The sequence below is a fragment of the Macrobrachium nipponense genome, chromosome 41 (genome assembly GCF_015104395.2).
Source record: "Macrobrachium nipponense isolate FS-2020 chromosome 41, ASM1510439v2, whole genome shotgun sequence".
Lineage (NCBI taxonomy): Eukaryota > Metazoa > Arthropoda > Malacostraca > Decapoda > Palaemonidae > Macrobrachium > Macrobrachium nipponense.
In genome coordinates this window covers 19,592,116-19,612,115 of record NC_061102.1, presented here as the reverse complement: position 1 = coordinate 19,612,115, position 20,000 = coordinate 19,592,116, and the positions used below count along the sequence as shown (strand labels likewise).

The 20,000-nt window shown below is 36.5% G+C and overlaps 1 pseudogene; it reads left to right on the top strand.

The window, feature by feature from the left end:
• Positions 1 to 15,308, top strand: part of LOC135212788 (glycerophosphocholine cholinephosphodiesterase ENPP6-like) — a 17,339-nt pseudogene extending 2,031 nt beyond the window's left edge.
• The last annotated feature ends 4,692 nt before the right edge of the window (positions 15,309 to 20,000 follow it).

Sequence of the window (20,000 nt, the reverse complement as noted above, 5' to 3'; positions counted from 1 at the left end):
GGGGCACTTTTAGCCATTCAGCACTTCGATGCACTTTCAACCATTCAGCCCTTTGGGGTACTTTTAGCCATTCAGCACTTTGGGATACTTTCAATCATTCAGCACTTTGGGGTAGTTGCAGCCATTCAGCACTTTATAGAGAATAGGAGTATGTATGTCAATAGACCAGTTTCAAATGTTTTAAACCCTACGGAAATCACAACAAACATTTTACATACAGTTACAGCATTAATTATTATATAATTATATAAATAGAAAAAAAAAATACCCAGTAACCTCAGTCTAATAAAATTTTCACGAAACATGCAAAAATGTTAATGCCGGGGTTCGTTATTATTCCTGATACTGTATTCAGTCATTAATATACGCCCAGAGAGACGAGAGAGACCCGAAGAGAGAGAGAGGGGGGGGGGGGGGGGGGGGGGGGGGGGGGGGGGGGGTGGGGGGGGGGGGGGGGATATATAACCAAATATCCTACACTTACATGTGGATTCCTTGATGTAGATTCATATCGCTTCCAAAATCACCTCTACCATACGTAAAAGACTGTATACTCCTTTTTAGTTACTAGCTATGTACAAATGGTACTTATTAACTGCTCTTTCTAACACACTCTAAAAGGCCTAACATTTTCTGTTCACTGAAAGAATACGATTACATGGGACAAACTCGTTTAAATCCTAAACTGTTCCATCAGTTTTTTCCCCCTTGATACACATTTTTGTTCAAATACTCCAAAAATACTAACTAAATCATTCGTAGTCAACTGCCACTGTTTTAGCCTTCAAGTGCATGCTGTTCGAAAGAGCGTAAGTACCAGCCTTCGTCATACCAAAGTTCAGCAAACACCAAAATCAAATAGAACTACACCTCAAGTCATTAACAGTCTTAATAGAGAATATATAGTACAGCAAATATTGTATTACCCTTACAAAATATTAAGGAGTCATACAAAGAACCCATAACAGAAAACGAACTAAGATGGAACTCAGAGAAAATGACGAGTGATTCGATTATAGACTAAAGGAATCTAAGTCTTCTTTTGTCTGCTTGCCATCTTATATGAATTTTTTTCAGAAAATGTCATAAACGTCACTTTAGATTAACGACTGCATAAACAAGAACACTTAAATATTGTTGATTAAAATAAAGGCAATTCTCAGCAAATTCTGATTAAACCATTTAAATTGCTTAGATGAATCGTTATCGTTTGCCTATATCTTCGCTGGTAGACGTAACGACACAGAATCTATGCGAATTGCCAGCAATCTGCTACGAAAAGGGGCCAACGAAAAGTTCAAAAGGATGCTGTTCATTGTATTTCACAAAGCAGATAAAAAATGAAATGAGCTGCAAGGGAATTGAAATATTTGTATGGCATTAACAAAACTAAGTCTAAGGATTTTCTGATAAAATTCACCATAAAATTGATGAAAATAAATATCAGGATTCCCTATGAACAACTGTGGTTGTCTAACATATTTTGAGATTACCTATGCAATGCCACCGGAAAGAGAGAGAGAGAGAGAGAGAGAGAGAGAGAGAGAGAGAGAGAGAGAGAGAGAATACGATCAGGTTTGGATGGAATAGCTGGGGGTTACGTAAATACGTTTAAACAATCTTGCCTATGGTACGTACAACCCTATTACTTAAGCCTTTCTCTTCGTTGTGAACTTTCGAAAGTACTACGCTCTATTGTACCTGGTAGTGGTAGTTCAAACTTTAATGATGAAATGATGATATCATTAAAAATGGTCGCCTACCATCCAAAGAGTGCCCTCCCGACTAAAGGTGTCCATAAAGTCCCAGTACCATTACAGGTAATAAATACCTATAATGGTACTGGGACTTTATGGACACCCTGTACACTAGCCCTCTTCCTCCATGCTACTTTTCAACGCTATTATTATTATTATTATTATTATTATTGTTATTATTATTATTATTATTATTATTATTATTATTAGATGTGACGTAGCGTGGGATGGAATTCTGCCCAAGTACTGTGTGCCTTACGACTTCAATGCAGCGAATTCATATTTCCGTGTAAGCAGCTTCATCAAGCCTAGACATGATTTCAAGGAGAGAATACCAGTTAATCATGGTAAGAATATCGACCAGCTTTCCTCTCCTTTGGTTTTAACATAATACACACTTTCTGAGGGTTATAAAGATTTATATGAGTCTAGTTCCAATCCCTCATATACCCATAAACTTTCAACAGAATCGCCATTGAATTTTAGACACTACTTACCAACTACTTCCATTTATCCATTTTCTCTCTTATAAATACTCTTCCCACTTCCTTGCTACCCAACTCAATTGCCTTACTTTCAGCTATAATCACATTTTAAAACGCCTTCCTCGCAAACTCACATCTATCTTCATTATTGCTTAAACCAAAACAATGAAATCAGTATGCTTACCAGCCACTACTCTTTCTCGCCATTACATGCATTATCTCGCTCTTCATCCATTCTGTAGGCGCAAATCATCTAGCCAAGTCTTTTCCTGAATAAAAAAAAAAAGTGTCATTCATGAATTATTCCTCTTAAAAAGCATGGATTTGAAACAGTCAAGTCTCTTGTGGATTTGAAACACAAGTCTCTTGTGGATTTGAAACAGTCAAGTCTCTTGTGAGATGTCTCGAAAGCTCGACGAGAATGTAGCGAGACCTGCAAACGAAAACATTCCAGAAAACATGGATCCACATGCATTGTATGTCATCATCTCACCATTTTTGCTAAGGCTATTGTGGTGAATTACTCAATCAGGTGCTCTTCTATCTGACTCTTTTGCAGTAATAACCTAATAAGCATCGAAGCAGAAGCAAGACATTTTTTGTTTTATAAATTAGTCTGGAATTATATATAATTAATGATCAAAGGATATACCAAATCACGGAGGGACAAGGTTTATAACACGGATGCCTGGAACAAAGGCAAATAAAAATAAAAAATACCATTAAGGACCTTACTGTAATGCATTGTACATAGATTCACTCCAGGTACCTCAATACCTATTGAATCCATGCGTAAACTGGTATGCTTTCTAGTTTTTACAAATGAACGAAAGAGTGAAAATCCTCTACGCCCACCAGATATCAAAGGGAAGGCTTCTGCACTCGATTAGCAACGGAAAGGCTTGTCTAGAGCCTCCAGTGATGATATGCCATCGGGTTTTCACGCTTGGGAGCTTGCACTGGGCTGCGCTTTCAGTGCGTGGTAGCGATCTGAAAGTTGGGGGATGAATAATTTTCCCTAAAGAGATCGTCTCTATGTTTCATGAAATTTCCGAGGAGGCGATGTCATGAAATTTTCCGAGGAGGGCGATGACATGAAATTTCGAGGAGGGCGATGTCATGAAATTTCCGAGGAGGGCGATGTCATGAAATTTCCGAGGAGGGGGCGATGAGTGTGTGTCAGTTTTAAGCTTTGTAGAGGATGAAAAAAAAATCATTATAGCACATGCATTTTAAAGACACTGACATCCCCACTAATTCATGTATTTATTGTGAATCAAGAGTACCGGAAACATTCCTAAAATCAAATGAAGAAACGAAGTAGAGCATTGGCCATCAAAATTAACATGGTGAAACGATTAAAGAGCACACTTACATCAGGAAATGCTCAGATGTGAATCACCATAGTTTACAATGTATTATTTTAAAAGTTTAATACAGAATATTACCCATTAATGAAATGAGACGACCCTGAAAAATAGACAAAAGGAATATGTTTTCTCATTTACCACTTAATTCTTTCTAAGCCTACAAAAGAATAATTCACAAAGAGCAGGACAAATCATGCAAGAACTGCTAAGAAAAAAAAAAAAGAGGAGGAAAGGTCCACAGTGCCAACAAAGCAGGTGTTCTGAAAATCCCTGCAATGCTCGTAATTTTTTGTTCATCAACATTACTATTCCTTTAAATCCCCAACTAAGGGGCCTTTTACGAATCACCAAAAGCCCCGCTTTCATGTATTGTTTGTTTATTTGTGTGCATGGTGTTTTTACGTTGCATGGAACCAGTGGTTATTCAGCAACGAGACCAACGACTTTACGTGACTTCCGAACCACGTCGAGAGTGAACTTCTATCACCAGAAATACACATCTCTGACCCCTCAATAGAATGCCCGAGAATCGAACTCGCGGCCACCGAGGTGGCAGGCAAAGACCATACCGACCACGCACTGAGGCACTCCGCCTTCATGTATCACTCACACGAGCATGGCATTCATTAAATGCCCGTCTTCTGGCAAAATAAAATTACTCTTCTTCGTCCAAATAAAACTACCTTCTTCTCCTCCCAGCTTTACACAGGCGGTGTTGACCGCCAGGGACATTACTACGGACCAGATTCGGCAGAGGTCGCGGCCTCGGTGAGGGAAGTGGATGCAGTGTTGCAAGGCCTCTGGGAGGCTCTCGAAACCAGGGAGATGTACAATAATGTAAGTAAATTTCTAAAGGGATTGAGAGAGAGAGAGATGACGTGAATTAGAATCCTTTAGAAATCTATTGTTACATTTCATACTACACAATTTAATGCCTGAGTAAATTTAAACGAGAGAGAGAGAGAGAGAGAGAGAGAGAGAAAACTATTGTTAAATAATACAAAATTCTAATGCCTGAGTAAACTCAAACGAACGAGAGAGAGAGAGAGAGAGAGAGAGAGAGAGAGAGAGAGAGAGAGAGAGAGAGAGAGAGAGAGAGAGATGACGTGAATAAGAATCCTTTAGAAATCTATTGTTACATAATACAAAATTTTAATGTCTGAGTGAAATTCAAACACGAGGAGAGAGAGAGAGGAGAGAGAGAGAGAGAGAAGAGAGGAGAAGAGAGAGAGAGAGAGAGAGAGAGAGAGAGAGAGAGAGAGAGAGAGAGGTTGTGAATTAGAATCCTTTAGAAATCTATTGTTGCATTTCATACTACAAAATTTTATTGCCTAGTAAACTCGAACGAGAGAGAGAGAGAGAGAGAGAGAGAGAAAGAGAGAGAGAGAGAGAGAAATATTACAGTCAAATGGGAGAGCATTATCTTGGCTTGATGTGTATCTTACTATGTTCAAACCAAAGGCAAGTTTTTTTGCCAGATAAAGCTATTATGTCCGATAGAAAAAGATATACTTCCCTAACGATTAAAAAAAAACCCCAAAAAAAGTTATAGAAAAACTATCATTTTGTAGCTTCCCTTAGTAAATTAACTTTTAAAAAACTAGCAAATATTAAAACTTTCCGCGCCGATTCACTGCCAATTCTATTATGGATCCTCATTTACCAAACAATATCTTCTTCCCCTAAAAAAAAAAAAAACTATCTTTTAACAAGTCCTTGTTCATCCTTTCTTTCACTCTCCTTCGTTAAAGTTTCTTATTTGCAAAAGGGCAATTAATACTTCTATTCAATCTTCAAAAACGTTAGGTCGATGGCGACATGTTTCTGCAACCCTTGTGAGTCATTCAATTACTGTCATCACCATTATTGTGTTATCATGTATGAAATTCAATCAAGTTCTAATAATAAAGAAAAATAGACCGGATAGAAGTTCCCTAACAAACAGTTTCAATTAACGGACAGCTTTTTCAGTTTTGCAACAGATAACATAGTAGATGAAAAACTCAAAATTATGATTTCCTAATCACATCAGTGATATCATGAGGGACAAGATAACAAAGATTGTTTGAACGTTTCACATTCAATCAATTTCGGTGATCTCATTCATGTCTGGTTCATTTCACACGCGGGTTACATCCGGAAGTGACATCAGAATACATCAACGAAAGACATCCTATTGAATCCAACTAGAAAAGGAAGGCCTTGTCAGATCTCAAACTTGATTTAATTAAAATGTGTTCAACCTCACGTCCATGAGATTCACTTTTGTGATGTCATCGGATTCCTACGCAGGATGCATGTAATATTACCCTTGGCCTTATGCCAGTCTAATTAGCCCCAGTGGGAGGCGAGTTCATCTGGTGCCCACTGAAACATGCACAGACTGGGTTACGCAAGATGAAAGAAGAATTCTACAGTAGTTTGTTTGAGGAATTTGTCTTTTTTATTTGTGTTTGACTTTTTCAGTGATCTGACGAACGTAATAATTAAGGTGGTTTTTCATGATCTGTATTATGCAATAGCCATCGACGAAACGGTAATAATACTGCAAGTAAAATATTATTATTATATTATATTTATTATTATTGGCTACAGCATCTCTAACTCAACTTAGATGTAGTATGAAACAAAATCAATATTACTTTAATGCCTGAATGTGAGCAAGAGATTTCAGGCAGGAAATTCGAAATTCTCGATTCAATCTTGGTATCTCCTAACAACCTCTCTCTCTCTTTTTTTTTTTTTTTTTATTCTTTCTCTCTCTTCCCGACTGACAGACTAATGTAGTCATCCTGAGCGACCACGGGATGACCGACATCTCCCAAAGACTTGGAGTTTGTTGACATCGCCCCGTGTATTGATCGGGGGCAACTCCTCTCTACCACCGAGTACGGAAGTTACGTGAACATCTTGCCAGCTCCGGGCTACGAGGCAACAGGTAATGCAGACAACGCTCTTCTCTTCTTCCTCCTCCTCCTCCTCCTCCTCTTTTCCTTCCTTCCTTCTTCCTCCTCTCGACTCCACCCCTTCTTCCTCCTCCTCCTCCCTTCTTCTTCTTCTTCTTCCTCCGCCTCTTCCCTTCTTCTTCTTCTTCTTCTCCTGTTCCTCCTCCTCCTCCTCCTCCATTCTTCTTCCTCCTCCTCCGCCTCCTCCTCCTCCGCCTCCTCCTCCTCCTTCTTCTTCTTCTTCTCGCTCTTAATGCAGGGACGTTCGTTCGTCTTTTTGCCGAAGCGAATGATATCGGGAAAAAGGCCTCCTGGCCATGTAATAATATATACATCAAATCTGAATGATTAAAGCAGTACTGGAAGAATTGAGGTATCGTAAACCAAAGACGTTTAAAACAAAAGCACGAAAAAATCTATGAAATTTTCCTATATCACTTCAATAGCAGAACTATCTTTTAACAGTTTCTCCTCCATTGCTATCGACAGTAGTTACAGATCGGAAATGACGGAGATTCCCATCCCATTCTATTCCGTTCCAAGAGCCATTCCAGCCACGGGAATATATTCATGTACTTGCAGTGAGTCGTTATTCCAGATGTAATAACCATTCAGGAATTTAATTATTCTGCCTCACGATAGCCGTTCGGAGTTAAAAGCCAGCCGCCTTGTACAATTCTCTCCTAAAGTGTCTTCGTTTCATATTCCTTTTTTCGTGTGACAAAATCTATAGAGTGATTCTTCATATCAAAGAGTGAAATATTTGTAAATTGAATCTCGGTCGCCTGATATATGAAGTCTCTGAGAGGTACGCTTTGGGATATTAGAATTTTAACTCAATTCACTGGCATATGTTTGGGTTAGAAACTTGACGATAAACTGTTACTCATTATATAAATGAAGAAATAACAAAAGCTGGCTCGCATACGATTTTTCTCAGCTTCGTAAACCAACCGTTTGAGAACAGCATAAAAAAACTAGTCTTAGACGGAATGCAATCATTCCATTGGGATAAATAAACTCAGACTTGATGTGTAAATTATCTATTATCTATTTTGTTCCTGGCAAAAAAAAAGGTCTGAAGTAGATGGTGAAAGTGAGCGCGTTTTTGAAATGTTGTTCTCAAAGCAAAATAAAATTACCTTTCAGACTTTTCCAGGAAAAAAAAAGAAGTGATTCAACTTAGTCTTTTGAGATAATCTTAAAAACCTTTTCCTGTGACTGAGTTTATTACAGTACTCTGTCATCTACAAGTCTCTCTCTCTCGCTCATATATATATATATATATATATATATATATATATATATATATATATATATATATATATATATATATCAGCAATAAGTCACCAAACAGCACGTGACAAATATGTACGTAAATAGCCACATGAAAGGTGAAGAATCAAAGACCAGGTACCAAGCGCTTTGTGTATTGCGTACACTTCTTCGGGGTACAAAGTGACTTTGTACCCCGAAGAAGTGTACGCAATACACGAAAAGCGCTTGGTACCTGGTCTTTGATTCTTCACCTTTCATGTGGCTATTTACGTATATATATATATATATATATATATATATATATATATATATATATATATATATATATATATATATGAGATATATATATATATATATGAGATATATATATAATATATATATATATATATATATATATGTATATATATATATATATATATAGTATATATATATATATATATATGTATATGTATAAATAAAATATATATATATATATATATATATATATATATATATATATATATATATATATATATATATATATGAGAGAGAGAGAGAGAGAGAGAGAGAGAGAGTCATAATTTATCCGAAAAGCTAATCTTAACATAATTCCGCAGTCACTGATATCCTAGAACTATGGCAGAGACCAAAGCGCCACCAGTAAATCCTTAATTTGTGTCCCTTAATAGATTCGCATCTAGAATTCACAGGGGGGTGGGCTTACTCCTTCCTCCCGGCTTGCTTCGCTGCGTTACCGAGTTTAATTCCCGCTCTGCGAGTACCGTCGTCCTGGTTATAAGGGTTTGGAAATCAGTGATATGATGTATTTCAGACAGTCTTGCGAGGAGAATCGAGTTAGCAGAACCGCCCATCTTCTGCTTCGGTTACAGAAAGAAAACACACACAAACACACACACAGAACAATGATAATACATATTAACATCTTTCCATGTTGTGGTGTAGGTGAAACTGGTACCGTTTATTGTCCATTTCCAGAAATAATGAAATCAAGGTCAATCAGTAAGAATATAATGACATCAAGGTCAATCAGTAAGATCATAATGACATCAAGGTCAATCAGTAAGAATATAATGAAATCAAGGTCAATCAGTAAGAATATAATGACATCAAGGTCAATCGGTAAGAATATAATGACATCAAGGTCAATCAGTAAGAATATAACGACATCAAAGTCAATCAGTAAGAATATAATGACATCAAGGTCAATCAGTAAGAAAATAATGAATGAAGGTAAATCAGTAAGAATTATAATGAAATGAAGGTAAATCAGTAAGAATATAATGAAATCAAGGTCAACTCAGTAAGAATATAATGAAATCAAGGTCAATCAGTAAGAAAATGAAATCAAGGTCAATCAGTGAGAATATAATGAATCAAGGTCAATCAGTAAGAATATAATGAAATCAAGGTCAATCAGTAAGAATATAATGACATCAAGGTCAATCAGTAAGAATATAATGACATCAAGGTCAATCAGTAAGAATATAATGACATCAAGGTCAATCAGTAAGAATATAATGAAATCAGGGTCAATCAGTAAGAATATAAAGACATCAAGGTCAATCAGCAAGAATATAATGAAATCAGGTCAGTCAGTAAGAATATAATGAAATCAAGGTCAATCAGTAAGAATATAATGAAATCAGGGTCAATCAGTAAGAATATAATGAAATCAGGGTCAATCAGTAAGAATATAAAGACATCAAGGTCAATCTGCAAGAAATATAATGAAATCAAGGTCAATCAGTAAGAATATAATGAAATCAAGGTCAATCAGTAAGAATATAACGAAATCAAGGTCAATCAGTAAATGAAAGACGAATAGTTAAGTATAAATTTAGATATCGAATGTAAATTCATACTCAGCAATTCTTCTCCCACTTCCACTTCCACTAGATTTCATTAGATTCCAAGAAAAGGACCAGAGAATTTGTTGCAGTTAAAATATGCTCTTTATTAGGTAGATAACAATGACAGAACAAATTATAACATTGTTTACGCTGTTTTCAAAGCAAGTGATCTTAGAATGGGTATCGTCGTTGAAAGACCATTGTGCCGTTTCTTGAAATTCATACAAAAGGACCAGAGAATTTGTCGCAGTTAAAATATACTCTTTATTAGGTAGATAACAATGACAGAACAATTTAGAACATTATTTATGGCTATTTTCAAAGCAACTGATCTTAGAATGGGTATCGTCACTGAAAGTCATTGTGCTCTATGTTGAAATTCATACAGTGCTGTATCAAGACACTCATTCTGTATGTTGCTGAAATATTCAGAAGATTACCTTTGTGCTTTTAATATACTTTGTTCCCGATGTTTGATAATTCCAAAGCATTCCCTACCGATCAAAATACTTTTCATTAAATAAGGACCCGGCTATGTGCCATTTGACGAGTCGTTTTCTTTACAGGTAATCAAAGACCTGTTGATCATTTTTCCCAGAAAATTTTAGTCTAGAGAATGAGTTTAAAAGTTATAGTTATGAATTTTTTTTCCTCTAAATTAAATTTTTCTTGCTATTAATATTCATATTTTTTCTCAGGTAGCCGAAGACCTAAGAAAGTGTCCTGACATTAAAGACAAAGTGGAGGTGTACCTCAAGGACGAGCTGGATGAGCGGTACCACTACAGGTCTCACAGATTAATCCACGAGATCATGGCCATTGCAAAACCAGGTAAAAAGGTCATCAACAACCTTTGACCCCATTCAGAAAACATTATCAATGAAGAAGAGAGAGTTGGTGAATAAGGACTCAAGAAAAGTATAGCAGTAATATCACTGTGTAATTGTGCTTGTATTTTGACGTGTGGATGGAACAGACAGGCTAACACAGCAAAAGGGGAGAGAGAGAGAGAGAGAGAGAGAGAGAGAGAGAGAGAGAGAGAGAGAGAGAGGGCATCCGAGTAGGGTTCTGCTACGATAAGATAGGAGGCAAAGATAGCATCGCGCTTTATTTTTTTTGGCGAAGGGTTCACCGCTCTGTATTGAGATGCAGCATCAGAGAGAGAGAGTACAGACAGTGAACCGTGTGCCATGACTTTGCAGATTTGGGGTTGGCAGGTGCCGTCACGATTTCAACAAAAAGGCCCGATTTTTTTTTTTTCAGCCAAAAGAAACTTAATCATTTATGATAAAAACAACAAAGAGTAAGCATTATGTTACAGAAAAGGCCCGATTTTTTTTCTTTCTTTTTAAGGCAAAAGAAACTTTAATCGATTATGATGAAAAATAACAAAGCGATAGCATTATGTTACAAAAAGCACCAAAGAAATATATAGTATATATATATACACACACACACACACACACACACACACTATATATATATATATATATATATATGAACATGCTTAAAAAATTACAGTAGATGCACTAAACTTATGTAAGCGAATACCACAGGAAAATGATACGCAAAAAGTCAGTACCAAGCGCTTTCGCCTTTATTCAGGCAATTTTGTGCTCCGACAATGCCTTAATAACGGCGAAAGCGCTTGGTGCTGACTTGCTATGATTTTACCTGTGGTATTCGCTTTTATATATATATATATATATATATATATATATATATATATATATATATATATATATATATATTTACACAATTATTTTTGCAGGAGTTTATATTCGCTCCCTTAACGAAGCATTCTCAGTGCCCGAACACGCACCAATCTACGTTGCAGATCACGGCTACGACAACACATTCAACCAGAACCCTAACATGAGAGGAATTTTGTACGCCACTGGACCATGTAAGTATCGAAGAAACCATTATCTCATCGTAAGTAAAATTCCTATGGACAGTATACCTACATACTGACAGTTTGCATACGGACACTGTGCTTCCGATCAGTTTGCCTATCGGAAAATTTTGCCTATGGACAGTTTGCCCCCCCACTACCGCCCAATACGAACTGTTTCATAAACTACTTAGGGTATTTATGATCATTATCTATTCAGAAAGTGGCCTACACCCAGTAATGAAGTGGTATATATATATCTTATTTTCGACAAGGTTTTATTGTTGAAATGGGATTATTCACACATTTATTACTCTAGCTAGTAAAAAAGTGGTATAAGGGACTGACTTCTCTGGTGGTACTTGAAACACCTGCACACACCCCACTGGGACTAACGAAACATTGCACTTGAAACACCTGCACACACCCCACTGGGACTGACGAAACATTGCACTTGAAACACCTGCACACACCCCACTGGGACTGACGAAACATTGCCGCAGCAATCTTAGCATCCATCGTAACAAACTAAAACTTAATGGGCGACCACTCACTTGCCTTGTTTCATGTACAGTGTGAAAACTTGAGTCCAAAACCAGGATCATATAAGAAAAAAGTGTTCGGAAATAGTTTAGATATATGGAGTCGCCCAAAAATGATGAAACGCTTGGCACCGTAGTCAAAATTGGTCCTGTACTGAAACAGAGAAAGGTTTCGGAACTCTGTGTCTTTCTGAAAAAAACTTCAGCGGTTTTTCTTCAAGTACCACATCATAAATGACTGAATTAACTGGAGTATCATCCATCCATAAAACTCAATTATACTCTACAACTTATAATTATCCCGTCTCTATTGTACATAATGCGGATAATGTTACTATATTGTACATAATGAGGATTATGTTACTCTATTGTACATAATGAGGATGATGTTACTATATTTTAAAACTGTTCCATAAGTTTATGAGAAAAGTTTTAATGAAATGCGATGTCTTTTAATAAGTGTTGTTCTCAGATTGCTTATATTTCTCAGGTAAAACATTTGAAGAAGCATGGAGATGTAAAAACCTCAGACTTTTGTGGTGTCCTAATTGAGAATATCTACGAGCCTCTTAAACCAAAGGGAATAATGAGAATTTAAGTGTCATGAAAGAAAATTCTCTCTCGACGTTCTTGTGAAACCACAAAATGGAAACCGATACCGTTGTGCAAAGGCTTAATAAAACACAGAAGAATATATATAAAAAAATCTATGAAAGGTTCAACTATTAACTAATATAGAATTTTATCTTACTTTGTACTATAGACTAAAGCTTTGGTCCCCGAGTTTTGTCATTATAATTAACAACCCCTTTTGACAAATCATAACATTACTTTCGTGAATATATCACTCTAATTTACGGATTATTTTTTGTCATTATCGTGTGGATGGTAATACTGACAATGGAGGAGAGAGAGAGAGAGAGAATAACAACGAAGAAGGGAAAAAGTAATAACAAAGAAACAATCCTTGACCGATATTAAAACAATGGAAGATGTTTGTGTGTAAAATGCACAGCAGACTTGACAAGTGAGATCCTATGTATTCCTGCTGGAGTCGACCTTTCAGATGAATTAAAGGATCGAACGACCTCTTTTGTTCTCGCGTTTCACCGAAAGCCCACACTCGGTGTATTTGTTGATGATTTGTCTCTGACGTCATTCGATGATACGGGAAGCCGTTATGCTATGACGGTAATTCTTCGTGATACTTATCACGTACGTTCGCCGTTAGAAACTGTTGACTAGTTATTTAGCGTCAGGCTATCCTTTTATATTGGTGCAAACTTTATTATTTTGGATTGCTTTCTTTGAGAGAATCATTGTAGCTTTTCCCTCTTTCACCTGCAGCTTCACCAATGGAGTTATTTTCACTTGCCAAAAATTGACAAATCTTAATTTCAATTATACCTTTTGCAACGCTGAAGATCTCCCATTCACAGTCTTTGTCTTAGGAACGGAGGATACTAATACTATTTCAGTCACCTGTCTTCTTTCCCACAGTTATCCCTACATTAAGGGGTCGGTTGCCTGATGCGCCTTCTCCTCCACTGCCTTCTATCAAAAGCATCATCCTCCACTAAATCTGTAGCTACTGCCACAAGAGTTGAATACTTCGACCTTTCTCTCTTTAAACAAAGCTTTCATCAAAGGAGCCGAGGACCTTCAATTTCACCTCTCTCTTCAGCCATCGACAGAGAAGCTGGTCTTAACTTTTATATCTTGAGGGTATTAATTCATGGCCTTTCATCAGAAGCATTCGCCAAAGGAGTTGAACAGTAATAACTATACCTGTACCTAAAACTGCCGTTACATACAAAAGTTGAGTATCTCAATTCACAAAGGATCTGAGAACATTGACCTTTCTTTATTTTAGCTGTACATGTCACCGTAGGAATTTATCTTAATCTTTATCTCGTTTGCAGGTAATTATATCTAGAGATGACCTTAACCGTCTTTCTTAATAGCTGATGGCCATAAAGGAGGCGAACTTCAACTATATTTCACAGACCTTTCTCCATAAAACGTTGATCTTAATCTTTCTATATTTTATACCTATAGCCGGACCTGGAGAAGTTTATCTTAATATTTCATCTTTTCACCGACAGCTCTCGCCAAAGCACTGAGGATCTTTTGCTAGCTAACCATGGTAGGGAATAGTTTAGAAAGTTAAGTATTAGTAAGAGTAATGTAAAGTGTGGTTTATCCACAATTTATTTGGGTAAGCATACAATTTTTCTTAATCTGCATAATGTCATCAGTAGTCAGTACTTTATTTCACTAACAGTCTACGTTAAAAGTTTCAATACCCTTAATTTTCTCTAGTTCATTGGACTTAATTTTCTCTATTTCACCTGCAGTGGATGCTAGAGGAATTGATCTTGATCTTCCTTTATATCATTCACTGCCTTCTCCAAGAGGACCGAGGCTCTTCATGTGTCACTGACTTTACCTCTTATTTTTCAGACAGCCTTAACCAGGAAAGTTAAAGCCCTTGATGCTTCTTTATCTAACCAGTAGTCATTCCAGGATGAGTTGATCTTACACTTGATTTCACTAGCAGCCTTCTCTAAGGACTATTTTACAGGCAGCCTTAACTAGAGAAGTTAAAGCCCTTGATGTTTTTTTATCTAACCAGTAGTCTTCCTGGATGCGTTGATCTTAACCTTGATTTCACTAGCAGCCTTCTCTAGGGACTATTTTACAGGCAGCCTTAACCAGGGAAGTTAAAGCCCTTGTTGTTTCTTTATCTAACCAGTAGTCTGTCCAGGATACGTTGATCTTAACCTTGATTTCACTAGCAGCCCTTCTCTAAGACTTGTTGATGGTCTTAGTTGCTCTAAATATCTCAGCCTCCTCTTCTAAAGGGGTTCAAGACCTTAATCTTGATTGATTTCGCCAACAGCCTTCGCCAAAGGAGTCGAGGTGGGGACCCGTAGAGCAAGGGTGGGACGTCTACGGCCTGTTGTGGCCGGGCTCTCCAGCTGTCGTTCCTGTCATCCTCACAACGGGACCATGTCTAGGGTCGAGGACTTTTTCATGAAAACAGAAACATCCATTTCGACGACCTTTGGGAATTTAGTTTAGTTGCCTTCACTCTGCTCTTCTCCCTCTTCATCCTCTCTTTGACAAGTGTCCTCTGGCGCTAGGACTCGTTCGTAAAAATATATGCGATGATATTTCAAGCTCACTGACGACTACTCACAGGAAAACGACCTGAGTTCTTGTGACTGATAAAGATTTAAGGAGAGATGAGAGAGAAAATTTTATACATATAGATCTATAAAACTGTAAAATGTAATAAATATTTCAATAAAAAATTAATTAACAAAGTTCTTTTAATATCAAAATACTGCAGGTAAACCAAACACAATGCTGATCATCCTTTTGCTCAGGATTTATCGGGACAAGTACATTTACTGTTTGCTTATTTATCCGTGTGGTCAGATTCGGAAAGAATTTTACCAATGGCCAAATATTTGCTACAATACTCGAGATCCTCGAAAGGCTACAAAATGAAACTAACACGTAATTTGGATTCGAGCAACAAAGAAGTAATTAGCGATTCTGTAATACCAGGTTATTGTTGAAATCTAAGGTTACTTTCTTAAAAGGAAATTTGAGATCAAACCTCAGATGTTAAGACATACTTTGTCCACTGAATAAAAATAACAAACATAAATACAGCATATAAGTGAATATCTTTTAAAAAATCCAAGTTTAAAAAGAATACATCCGTGAAGATAGATTGGAATTGAAAAGATTTTCAGTCACATTTTAAACATTTCTCTTCAGAATATCATATATTCACGAGTGACGTCAGCTGCAAGTGTATACCAGGCTGGGACAGATTTTTCAAATATAAGATTATCTATTTTAAAAGAGGTTACTCAAACTTATATATCTACTATATTGAGCAAAGAATACCCAGAATCAAGCAAAAACCTCTTTCAGTTTTCTTCTGGTTATTGAAAAAGAAACCCACAAAATTACTATGTATAACGTGTTTACTTTTAAGTATTTACATTTTATTTTACTCAACACTCGAGTACTTTCAGGCCCTGCTGTCTGTGGCCCTTTTTCAAGAGATACGTAGGTTGTCAACCTGGGCCAAGGCCCAAGGCTAAACAACCTTACACATCTCTCAAAAAAGTGCCACAGACATGGCCTGAAAGTACTCGAGTGTTGAGTAAAATAAAATGTAAATACTTAAAAGTAAACACGTTATACATAGTAATTTTGTGGATTTCTTTTTCAATAACCAGAATTCTAAAAACGTCACCAATGAACAATAAGCTCAGAAAACGATTATGCCAAAGAATAGTGCTGAGATCCGGAATAATAAATTAATGGAAGTTACATTTTTAGTCAATGAGTCAGTAGCTCAGGACCCAACACGGGGATAGACAGGTCTTCATAAACCTTGGCAGTTAATTTTGGCTAAACCCCTGTCAAGGGAATTTACAACCGCTGGTCTACGATCTGGAGAGATTACTGATGCAAATAATGTAGAATCTAAGCAACCAACACTGGCATAATGAGAAAAAAATAAAATAACAAATACAGTTAATACACATGATAGTTTCATATTCCCCCATGCCTTCGAATTCTTGAAATTACAATGTTTTTCTTCTTTGCCTTTTCCCATTTCTATATGGAGTCGCTGTTTCTAGTCAGCCTTCTCCATCTTCCTCTGCCCTGTAAATCTTGTTCTCTTTTTCTTCATGTCATTCAATAATTTATCTTTCAACCTGAACTTTGGCCTTCCCCTCCCTCTTCTGCCCTCCACCTCCATGTTCATAACCCTCTTACATACGTGTCCATCTTCTCTCCTCAAGACATGACCAAACCATTTGAGTCTTCTTATGGCCTTAAAATCTTTCCACTGATTTAGAAAAATGGGAGTGTGTCAGCATGTTACGTATGACTTATGCCACCTTTCTTGTCTGTCGCTTTTAGCCCAATCAAGACTTTCAAAACTTGAGTGTAAGTTGCTGTGAAGTTGTATTTCTTCCTAAATCTATAACCATATCAATTATATATGAGTACTATATTTAACCGGAGATAGGAACATTCAAATAGCAGTGAATTTCTAATTTCAGCTATTGTCTAGAGAGACGATACTCATACAAATGAAAGATTCCTTCTAAAAACAAGAAAAATAAAAAGGCAAGACCTTTATTGCAATAGCATCAATATCCAATTAATATGGACGTGCTTTATCTAGGTAACAGTAGGGTAACAAACACTGTAATCTGATTACAATTAAATGAAAATCTAACCAGATAACTTTGAGGCAGAAACCAACAGAAAATGAGAGTGAATTCTGATTATAATTTTTTTGGAATCTTATGTTTTCTTAACTAAGTAAGATTTACCGGTAATCCTAATGACAAGAATTTTAAGATAAATATCTGAAGTACTAACGTTATGACCGAAAAAAAAAACACCTGGCTAAAGCAATGAATATTTTCTATTGTTGAATCAAGAGACTTTGCGTCGAAGCCAAAGAGAAAGAGAAATCCTTTCGGATGCTGGCTATCTCATAATGCGGCAGGATGCGTCCATTAAAGAGCAAATTCAATATAAAATACTGACGTCGAGACCAAACAAGATTCTCCTTCAGGAAAAAGGACTTGATGAACAACTAAATGTGAGATGAAATGCCGTGACGACAGATGGAAAACATAATAATAAATAAAAATTGATCTCTTGAACAGACATAAACCGGAAAGAACTGAATCCATAAAGGAATACTTCATGATTAATAAATCCAAAGAAAACTATCACAACTGACAGATGAAATAGAATATTACAAAAAATAAATCGAATTAAACAGATATATACTATGGTAGGATAATGAATAATAAAACCAAAGGAGTAACTGGAAGCGCTGAAAGCGTCACTGAAACGTGTCAGAGAGAGAGAGAGAGAGAGAGAGAGAGAGAGAGAGAGAGAGAGAGAGAGAGAGAGAGAGAGAGTGCAAGCAAAAGCCAGACTACTGATGCCAAGGATTTATTTTGCATTTTTGTGACTTCGAGTGTAAGTATCAGGAACTCGAGCATTTTCCAGGAACATGGAATCAGGATTACAAGTTTACGTGTTTTCTATTATTCCGCCATCCGTGACAAACGCAAAATGTTTTAGGCATAAAACAGATGTTTTTTTGTAGCGACGAGTGACGGATTAAAGTGTACTCTCTTTCTTATCAGCCATGTACAAATTTCTTAAAAAAAAAAATCAAAGTTACTGATGAGCAAAAGAAGGTTTTAAGCTCCTGCACGTGTATACTTTGGTGTCTGCTGTGACCTGAAACCACACTCCGAGTTTTTACTGAGTCAGGTGTCGAAACAATATTCTTTTAATTTGTCATACAATATTCTTTTAATTAACATAAATCAAAATGATTTATTCTACTTTTTTAATTCGTCGTTTACTGGTCGAAATTTAAAAGATATCTTACATAATTCTGCAATTTAAGACTCCAGGGCTAAGAATGAATAGTATATTTTTTTATGTCGTCGTTGTATTCTCGATTTCTCAAGTTATAGTTATTCTCATTAGTGTACGTCGATTGTGCTTCTTAATTTTAGCATTTTACATAAGGAAACACCATCATTGTACCTTTCTAAGAGATATTTTCAGTCTAATGGCGAGAGCATCACCTCAAAACATAGTAATAATCTCTACGGCTTAATCTAATTATTAATCAAGATATGTCTTCCACATAGCAATTATTAGACGCTTTTGTTACTCAGCTTTGCAACCGAGTCTGCTCGTCACAGAATCAAACTGAATGACGTAATGTTTTATTTAACACTATAAGGTTCTAGATATATTCCCAAAATATCTTTACCAGGGTATGATAATCTAGGAATGAAAACTAGGCATATGAAATGTCTTAGATGAAAGGTCAGAAGACTGGGGGAAAAAAGGGGTGGTCCGACCTCCAGCCTACTCGGGGCGCGTGCTAAAAACTGTGTGGTCAAATAGAGCGTTGTTTCACCAACGAAAATTAAAATAAATACGCTGTTTTTCCTTAGAAATACTTTTCTGAGCTATTTAGCATGCACATTATTTAGTTTTTACATCTGCATTCTAATAAATAAATCATAAATATCCTACCCTAAAATTCCTGTATCTTTTTAACTCAACGCGAAACTCCCTTTTCATTCCTTTCTAGGCTTTCCTACCCCCCTACAAGAATAACAACAACAACAACAACAACATAGTAGGTTGTAGGCTTACTCCAAGAGTGAGCAAAAAGACAATGTTAGAATAACTATTTTCTATTTTATTTTATTTTCAAGTATTTTATTTTCAATACTTAAACACTCATGCCTGACCATGGCATAGCTAGATGGAGGAGGAACTGTGTGCAATATCAAGCGTGGCTGAAACTTGCAACAAACCTTGGATGTTTGTTGGAAGTAACAATGGAAAATCATTAAGACAAAGAGTAAAGAGTTAATGTACGAAGAACATTATCGTACTCTTGGTGTTTATAGCCATCTCAAATTTATAGAAGTTAATAATGATTTTAGATTCTTGTTTATTTACCAATAAGGTATTATATTCGCCAAAACAAAAAGTTCCTATTTATTGGCAAATCTTTATACATGCCTAATGAATTCATTTCCCAATAAGTTGTCGGTAGTGTTGAAACACAAAATGCATCGGTCCAAAGCTACCTAATAGCCAACTGCTTCGCCTCCCTCATTTTATCTTTACGTTTTCTCCTCCACTCCAGTAGTGTTTCTCTTTTCTCACTCTCACTCACCATCACTCTCACTCTCCCTCACCCTCACCCCCTCCTCACACTCTCTCCTAGCACGGTCTCTCTTCAACCACCCGCTCTTCTCCCTCACACTCACTATCCCAC